The sequence below is a fragment of the Pleurodeles waltl genome, chromosome 12 (genome assembly GCF_031143425.1).
Source record: "Pleurodeles waltl isolate 20211129_DDA chromosome 12, aPleWal1.hap1.20221129, whole genome shotgun sequence".
Classification (NCBI taxonomy): Eukaryota; Metazoa; Chordata; class Amphibia; order Caudata; family Salamandridae; genus Pleurodeles; species Pleurodeles waltl.
Genome location: NC_090451.1, coordinates 107,639,703 through 107,649,336, shown reverse-complemented (window position 1 = coordinate 107,649,336; position 9,634 = coordinate 107,639,703). Strand labels below are relative to the sequence as shown.

Here is a 9,634-nt window from a genome sequence, read left to right as displayed (position 1 = left end):
AGTAGAAAACAAATCATTTCCATTTGTTTGCATAACACTGCCTGGTGGTAGGTTTTCTTGCCTGTTTAATCACTTCCATACATTCTGGTGGAAGATGTGGATATCCAAACTCTAAGATTTCTGGAGCCAGATTGCTAGATTGAGCATTGCTGGATTGGGGTGTCTGATCTGTTGTTTGTTTTGTGTCAACAGGTCCGGTCTGTTAGGGAATTTGATGTGTGGTACTATTGACAGGTCTAGCAATGTGGTGTACCATGGTTAACGTGCCCACGTTGGTGCTATAAGTATGAGTTTGAGTTTGTTTTGATGCAGTTTGTTGACCAGAAATGGAATGAGCGGGAGAGGGGGAAAAGCGTAAGCAAATATCCCTGACCAGTTGATCCATGGAGCATTGCCCTTGGATTAAGGGTGCGGGTACCTGGACGCTAAGTTTTGGCATTTTGCGATGTGGTTGGTGGCGAACAGATCTATGTCTGGTGTCCCCCACTGACGAAAGTATTTGTGAAGCACTTGGGGGTGAATTTCCCACTCGTGCGTTTGTTGGTGATCTCGGCTGAGGTCGTCTGCTAATTGATTGTGAATCCCTGGAATGTATTGAGCTACCGGGTGTATGTTGTTGTGAATTGCCCAATGCCAGATTTTTTGTGCTAGAAGACAAAGTTGTGATGAGTGGGTTCCTCCTTGTTTGTTTAAGTAGTACATTGTTGTCATATTGTCTGTTCTGACAAGAATGTGTTTGTGAACAAGAAGAGGTTGAAAAGCTCTTAGTGCTAGGGATACTGCTAGCAGTTCTAAGTGATTTATGTGAAGTTGTTTTTGTTTGTTGTTCTATTGTCCCTGAATGTTGTGATTGTTGAGATGTGCTCCCCATCCAATCATTGATGTATCTGTTATAAGAATGGCGTGAGGCACAGGGACTTGAAATGGTCGCCCTTTGTTTAAATTTGTGGGATTCCACCACTGAAGCGAAATGTATGTTTGGCGGTCTATCAACACTAGATCTTGGAGATGACTATGTGCCTGCGACCATTGTTTTGCAAGGCACTGTTGTAAGGGCCGCATGTTTAATCTCGCGTTTGGGACAATGGCGATGCACAATGCCATCATACCCAACAGTTTCATGACAAATTGGACAGTGTACTGTTGGTTTGTGGCAATATGCTGTGGAACGATTGCACTCTTTGTGGACTTGGGCCTGCAAGTGCTTTTTGGGTATTTAATGTGGCTTCTAACTACTGCTGAATTTGTGCTGGTTGTAGGTGCGATTTTTGGTAATTTATTGAGAGCCCTAGTGTGTGTAAGGTGTTTATTACATGACATGTGTGATGTTGGCACTGTTTTTGAGTGTTGGCTTTCATTAGGCTGTTGTCGAGATATGGGAAGACATGTATATGTTGTCTCCTTATGTATGCTGCGGCTACGGCAAGGCATTTTGTAAATACTCTGGGAGCTGTTGTTATCCTGAAAGGTAACACTTTGAACTGGTAATGTTTTCCTTGTTTTGCAAATCTGAGATATTTTCTGTGAGCTGGATGGATGGGTATGTGAAAATATGCATCTGTTAGATCCAGTGTTGCCATAAAATCTTGTTGTTGTAGCAGTGGGACTACATCTTGTAGTGTTACCATGTGAAAGTGTTCTGATTGGATGTAGAGATTGAGAGTCCTGAGATCTAATATTGGTCTTAATATTTTGTCCTTTTTGGGAATGAGGAAGTACAGGGAGTAAACCCCTGTTCCTTTTTGATGATGTGTCACAAGTTCTATGGCTTGTTTGAGTAATAGTGCCTGTACTTCTGTTTGCAACATTGAAATGTGTTGAGATGGAAGTTTGTGCGTTTTTGAGGGAATGTCTGGAGGAGTGTGTGTGAACTCTATGCAGTTACCATGTTGGATAATGGATACCACCCAATTGTCTGTTGTGATGGGTAACCAGTGGGCGTGGAACTTTTGCAGTCTTCCTCCCACAGGGGAAGTGTGGTGAGGGAAGGTGATGGTAAAGTCACTGTTTGGTATTAGTGGGTTGTTTTGAGGATTGGTATTTTCCTCTAGATCTGGGGAACTGTCCTGTAGGATCCCCGAAACCCCCCTCTCTGGTATTGCGTCTGGTAAGAGGGTTTGGCTTATGAGGTAGATGGCTCAGATGGTTGGGGTCCGAAGCCTCCCCTATATTGAGGCTTTCAGAATGAGCCTCTGTATTGGGATGAATAAAGCGCACCCATAGCTTTGGCAGTGTCAGTGTCTTTTTTCATTTTGTCAATGGATGTATCAACTTGTGTGCCGAATAATTGTTGTTGGTTAAAAGGCATGTTGAGAACAGCCTGCTGGATTTCAGGTTGAAATCCTGATGACCTAAGCCATGCATGCCGCCTAATGGTGAAAGCTGTGTTACTAGTTCTTGTGGCTGTATCTGCGGAGTCTAGCGCCAACCTGATTGGGTTATTTGTGATTGCTTGTCCCTCCTCTACTACCTGCTGGGCTCTTTTCTGTTGGTTGAAATATCTTCCTGATGAATAATGGTGAAAGTGAAGACATCTTTTATTGTTTTAACTTCTCTTCATTAAAAACTTTGCATAAGTATGTTTCTGACTAGAATGTAGGGGAACCTACCAGAACTGGGTTCCAACATGCTGAATTTGTCGTGGAGTCATTTTCAGACACAAGGGCATAATTCAGCAATTTATGCACAATGTCTGCATTCTGTTGAGCCACAACCTGCAGTCAGTGAGTGGGCTTTCTTATTCCGCCGCGGAACTGGTGGTCTCCCCACCAACCCCATTACGAGTTTTGTACTTGGTTGACCAACAGAAACCTTGGTATGCCCGTCAGCCCAGTGAAAAATGTGCAGTAGCATTGGACTCGACTCGGCTCTACATGGACAATGTCGTGGGCAGTGCGGGGGCTCCCCTGTGGCACTTGTCCTCCACCAGCCTTTTCATGGCGTTTGAACCACAATGAAAATGCTTGATTAGAACATGGTTTTAATCAGCACAGTGGCGCTGACTTCAGTGCCACTATGGCTGATTACAACCACAACCACCGTCATCCTGTTGGGATCAGAGATCCTGGTGAAGATGGAGGTCTTTTGGCAGCACTGACTGCCAATCTTGTAATATGACGGGCAGACCGCCACAGCTGCGGAGGTCTGACCTCCAGCGCGAGTCTGGCCGTTTTTGGACCATCAGACTCGTAACCGGGCCCAAAATGTTGAGGGCGAATGGCAGGAGCTGCTCTTCCATTAGGACAGAGGAGCGTTGCCCCTCTTCCTAAAATGCCCCGGAAGGATGAAAAATAAAATGGTAATAAAATAAATTTATTAAAAAAAAAATTCCATCCTCCTGTCCTGAACCGAGTGTCAGGACAGGGCAGGCAACTGCTGCTTAGTGGCAGCAGTGAGCTGTGCCTAGTTTAAAGTGTGCATGTCTTTTTGGCCGGCTGTCTTGCAACATCCAGCCAAACGTGCATTCTAAACTTCTGTAACTTATCTGCCTTAAGATCGCTGGGTTAGAGAAAACCCAGGCCTCCAGGGCTCTTGAAAGTGCGGAGAGAGGCTACTCCCTCTAATCCTGGCACTTTTCTCATGCTGGTTACCAGCATGAGAGCAGCACCGGGGTTGCTGCTTAGGGGAATTTGATGGAGTCTGAGGAGTCCTGAGCGAGGAGGATGTTGGACGTAGTGCAGCAAGCAAGGTAAGTTTTTTGTTTCTTTTTATTTACACACACCACTCACCTTGCATGCATGCACACACCAACACCACATTTGTCCACCCCACCCACTCTGCCTACTTGCCAGCAGCCGCTGGTGAATGGTTGAGAGAAACGAAACGTCAGGATATACAATTTACCACTCAGTGGTGGCTGGTGACTGAAAGCATTGGTGGGACACAAATACAAGACGGAATTGCACCTTGTGAGAGAGCCTCACTACCCACGTATTTCCATTCACCTACTCACCCACTGCCTTTGGTCACCAACCCATTTACTCATCCACATTGTCATCCACACAACTCTTATACACAGACACCCACATTTTCTCAGCCACTCAGTCAAGCCCTGCAAACACATTCAAACAAACACGCATTGCCTCACCCATCCAGTATCCAGCAATTTCAGTGATAAAAGGTACACATTTATTTGAGCTGCAGATTACATGTTTAATATGACATATCACGTTATTAGTCTGCAGAAGAAATAAAACGAGCATAACTAGCCATGATAAATTACTGGAACCATTACTGCCTTTGAGAGACGAAATCACCTACAGAGGCATTGAAAGGAGAGGAGAGCTGAGAGAACATATCTTTTTCTTATTGTCTGTAAAAAAGATAGCGCTCCAACTTACTTGTGTGCAGGGTTGCCTTTGGCATATTTATGACTTGAGGTCTTCAGGTCACACTCCTGTCTCCCAGAGAGCCCTGGATGGAGTTATTTATTGTATTTATTCCATTTCTCTGCCACAAACTGCTTGTAATGCATAAAAGGGGGATTTTCTTTGTGCAATGCCACATTCTTTTAATAAAATGTGACCTTTGGTACGTTGACCTTTCTGATCACACCCCACTATTTGAGTAAATAGGAAAGGATGGATAATAATATCTGAGTGACATGAAGTTTTCAGAAACCCGGGCTGAACAAAAAACGCTCCAGGCTGTTTACCATGAGGGCTTCTGGTGGAGGAGAAGATAAGCCAGGGACGTCAATGCGTTCTGAGACAACGTAAGGGCTTTGCGTGGGCAAGCCCTGTCAGCCCTACTGTGAAGCTTTCAGCCACATACTGACGCAGGCGCAGTGGGGCTTTTCAAAGTGCACAACTTTCACTCCGAAAATGTTGTGCAGAAAATGTTTTACTTTCAGCATGTAATTAAATATACGCTTCACTAGAGAGTCCAGAAAAGGCTAGGGGCACAGCCCCTTAGCCCTTGAACACCAGCCGCCCCTGATACCACTGTGATATGTGGTTGTCTGTATTAAAAAGACTGCATTACTTCCCAAAGTAACTCTTCTTTAAAATCTTATGGTACTGAGAATAAACACAATACATATCTAACTGTTACTTAAAGTTTGCATGGAGCACCCTGATGCTGGTAAATAGATCAATGTGCTGTGTTAGAACCATTGGAACTTATGACCTGGAAACAAGAAAATGACCTCGGCATCAAAAAGCAGTAGTTCACTCACCTATCTACATAAAATACCAGTCTGTGATCTTCGTGTTACACGATGGGCTTTTCAGGAGGCACCTTAACCCTCTTTGCTACATTATGAGTAAGGCTCCCAGTTTTCAGTTTTTACTGATTTTTACAGATAAATACAGGCAGAAAACAATGTTTCCTGTCCATATTTATTTTTAAAATTGGAAAAATACTAAAAAATGTGCTTCCTGTGAGTGTCTCTCCATGCTGTCCTTTGTGAATTCTAAGAGAACAGCTGAGCAGACAGACAGAATGGGGAAAATGTGTAGTATAATGCTGGTATTTACCTGTGGGTGTAGTGGTTTGCTATATTTGGCTGCTTAATTTGCTGAAACGCGACAGGCATCAAAGTATTAGCGCATGTTTGTCAGTTAAATAAATTTGGATATGCACCATTTTACAACTCATTTGCTCTCAGAACACAAAACAAATATGGATAAATACCAATCAGGTGGCCAAAACGAAATATGGATAACTACACACAGAAATGCTAAAAAAAAAAAATAAACATAAAACCGTGGAGTCCTATTTATGAGTCAAAACTGTGAGTGGACAAAACGCTCCAAGAACTTCATTAACCACTAGTTTTCTTGCCGCTTTTATATTATAATTAGGGCTCCCGGTTTTATGGTATTTATTTTTTCAACATTTCTGTCTGTATTTATCCATATTTATATTTTGCACATTTTTCTGTATTTATCAATTTAAATTTTGTGCTTACTGTATAAATAAAGCTGCAATGGACTTTTTCCCACATTTATTTAACTGATAAATATATACTCCCATTTGAATGTCCAAAAGGTTTCAGTGGTATACAGAACACTCTATCTAAAAAAACACTTGCATTTTAGAATATTAGAAATAACTGTACATCTGCACTTAATAAAGCCTAGTTAGGAAATCTATTGTCTTTTTTCAACTCCCCTACCTCTGTACATCTACTGACTTGTGATTGACAGCACTGAAAATCATCAAAGAAGCCTATTTTAGTATTTTTCGGTATTTAAAATTAAACATAGAGAGAAAAAAAAATTCTGTCTGTATTTAACAGTAAATGTCAGTAAAAACGGAAAACTGGGAGCACTAATTGTAATCTCCTCAGAATTGCTGGGCACACAAAGATCTTTGCAACAGGTGTCTTAATTGAATAATGTTAAAATGCTGCCTCTTTCTGATGAATTAATAAAGCTAGATTTACTGTCACATTTGTACTTACTGTCAGTTTCTTTGCAGCAGATTTTTCTAAAAATGAATATATAAATTTACTTTCAAAATCTGCTTTTCAAACTCTGCCCCTCGTGACTCCACCCCCTTTCCTCTACCACCACTTGACCCCAATGTATGGGATCCAGGAGACATTGTTTTCTAATTCCAGCACAGCTGACCTCTAATCCTGCATGGTTTCTTGCTCCATACATATGGGCCCCACCAGTTGTGTTATAAAGATGAAAGCCATTGGTGAGTTCTATGAACATATGTAGTCAGCATGTCAGAGTCCAAGTGTCTATGTAATGTCACAGAACTCTAAGGTTATTTTCATTTAATGCAGAAGTGGAACTTTGTTCCATATCATGTTTGGGCTGCCTGTGGTATGCTTAGTCTGGCCAGGAATGAGGCAGTGTCCTCCGGTGAGAATGTGATTAACAACGGTGCTCAACGCTTACTTCCTTTGCCTCACCAAAACCTGTCCTTTTTTTTATTTGTTATTTACTTAATTTTACATAGAGCTGAGTAAGACGTGATCATTATATCCCTGATCAGTGTGTATGTTAAAAAATATACATTACAGAGAAAACCAAAAATTTAAAGACACGTCATGGAACAGGAGAAACATGATAGCAATTGCCAACAACCTAAAAGGCCGAGAAGACATGTCTCTCAGCTCTGCCATCACAGCAGGTTGGGTTTGAGGCGCCCGTTGAATAAAATGAATCTTTTACCCTTCTGCAGACAGGATGGTTAGAGGAACATCGGAAGCAATCTTGCGCCTGTCATGCGTGACGCAATGGATGCCACACGGGGGGCTCTTTATGGCAGGGATGGTATGCAATGGAAGATTATGACATGCACAGGCATGATAAGACTGCCATTTATTGATATAATAATTCCAAACAGACAGCCATGGGTGCACTGCCGCCTGCAGACACGTGATGGCCACATACTGATCAGGGTGCACTCTACTCACACAGAAGGGGGTCGCTAAAGCTCCACAATTAGCCACGAGGGTAACGTCATATGCAGATAAGACCTTCCAATCAAATGCTCACCACGTGAAGAAGTGACTGTGTAAATACGTAATGATGCACGTGTACTACAATGAGCCACCTGGTATCTGAGACGCGTGGGACATGCGTGTTCTGGCGTGAGTGGACATACACGAACTTCCAAGTGCGGTTCTTGGCTGTATGTGAGCCCTTTCGTCATCCCTCTCGCCTGGTGCCTGCTGCGTGGAGCTCCATGCCTGCCACATTCAGCGCCTACTTCTCTTCGTGGCGCCCTCATCTGAAACACTAACATGGTGCTACATTGTCAACTAAAACTTGTATCCACCTAGTCCACATACTAGGCAAGCGTGAAGGCTTTTTAGTTGTACACTCTTCTTTGTTTACATTGAACGCATACACACTACATTTGCCTTCGCTTGGTGACATAACGCGGTCAGAGTATGTAACAGAAATGCTAATTCTCAGAGCAGGAAACTTCCACATGTGCATTTCTGGTCTTAAGCTTTGCAACTGTGTTTAGGCCCTGCGTCTGCACCGCGTCCTTTCCCACGCCCTCTCCTGCGTTCTATAAACAGGGTGAGACATCCAATGTTCTGTTGTGATCGCTGCAGGCAGGGAACGCTTGACAGGTGCACCAGTTTGGCTGGACTGGCTTTACAGAGGAGGGAGAACGAACTCCTGGATCTGCTGGATTTGCGCGTCGCCCAGAATAAAAAGAGAACATCTTTCATGTGACTCCAGCGCAAGGAAGAGGTTCTAATGTGCAGAACCTCTGGGAGACAGGAGCGGGCGTGACACATCCCGGTCTACAGGAATCACATAAGCCCAAGTAGCTCGCCGTGATCGTATAGTGGTTAGTACTCTGCGTTGTGGCCGCAGCAACCTCGGTTCGAATCCGAGTCACGGCATTGCGGGTGGCAATGTCACGGCAGTTGGGCTGTCTTTTTAAATATTTTCTTTTTTTAGGATTTCAAAACATATCTTTTCATACTGCTGAAAGAATTCCGTCGGATATTAACCCATCAAGTAAACAAATACAATACTCTACGTTTATTCTGCGTTATTGACTCACTGCATGAATATTATAATCAACCGTTATCCACATTGGAAGGCACATTTAAATTGCTACTTAGAAGCAGTAGTTTCATTTACGACACTTATTGAATAACATGGGCTCAGTCTAATGATTTTAAAAATAATTTAATCGACTTGATTAAATGCATATAAAATATACACTTTTGAAAATATGTTCGTCAAAGTTTAATACGCATTTTGCGGATGGAATTTTTAATCCATTTGTGAAAAAAGTCACCAAAATGTTCTACTCAAATTCACAATGACAATAAAGAGTACAGCAGCCTGTGCATTAGAGAAGGCCGACGCTAACAACTCCAGCTCCAGGACATTCTAAATCGACAGCTCAAAGAAGAAATCACATGCACTCAGTCTGCTTTGTGGCCCATTTTGTAAATCATATATTGTATTACAGTCATTCCATATATACCATCGTCTTCTAACAGGGATCTTTGTATTTTGTTATCTGTGTGGTGAAAATCAGTACGTAGGTGCAGTGCTATGGAATCTCAGGAGTTTGAGGCAGTGCTTAATTTGTAAATAGAAAGGTGCAGGAGCACCGAATACTGAGGCGGCTAATCCTGAAGCCATCTCGGGCCTCTTCAATCCACATAAAGCCACTCCCTGCCCCTTCAGCTCACTCCTGCAGCTTTCTGCTTTGTCTCATTGTGACGCTTTTTCGTTTTTTTTTGCTCCGTCTTTCCCAAATGTGCCTTTGGCTCCCAGCAATTGCTTGAGGCAGAAGACTAAGCGCCGGCCCTCAAAAATAAGTGCCGCTGCTCAGCACCAGAAACAACAAGCACAAATTAAGCACTGGTTTGAGGGATTGAGTGCACTTGGAATGTAGCTGTTTTCGCTACTCAAAATCGGTGGGGGATCTGGGTGGAACATTTTCCAACTTATAACGTGAGAGCCCATGGCACCCTTGCCACACTAATTACAGTAAGGTGACAGTGGTCATAAGCAGGGGCGTAGGAGATAATACATTTCTGGGGTGACAGGGACAGCCTTGGGGACTTTCAATCAACCCTATACAAATTGCTTGTTGTTTGTGAACTGCAGGCTCCGATAAATATACACAATCATATATATTGGAAGTGTCAACCGTTGGTTGAACATTTCTTTGAATTTGAACATAAAGAAGA

General features: G+C 42.9%; 1 non-coding gene across 1 annotated transcript; it reads left to right on the top strand.

Moving 5' to 3' along the window:
- Positions 1-8,251: 8,251 nt before the first annotated feature.
- Positions 8,252-8,323, top strand: TRNAH-GUG (transfer RNA histidin (anticodon GUG)). Its single transcript has one exon. It is a non-coding gene; the product is annotated as a tRNA-His (tRNA).
- The last annotated feature ends 1,311 nt before the right edge of the window (positions 8,324-9,634 follow it).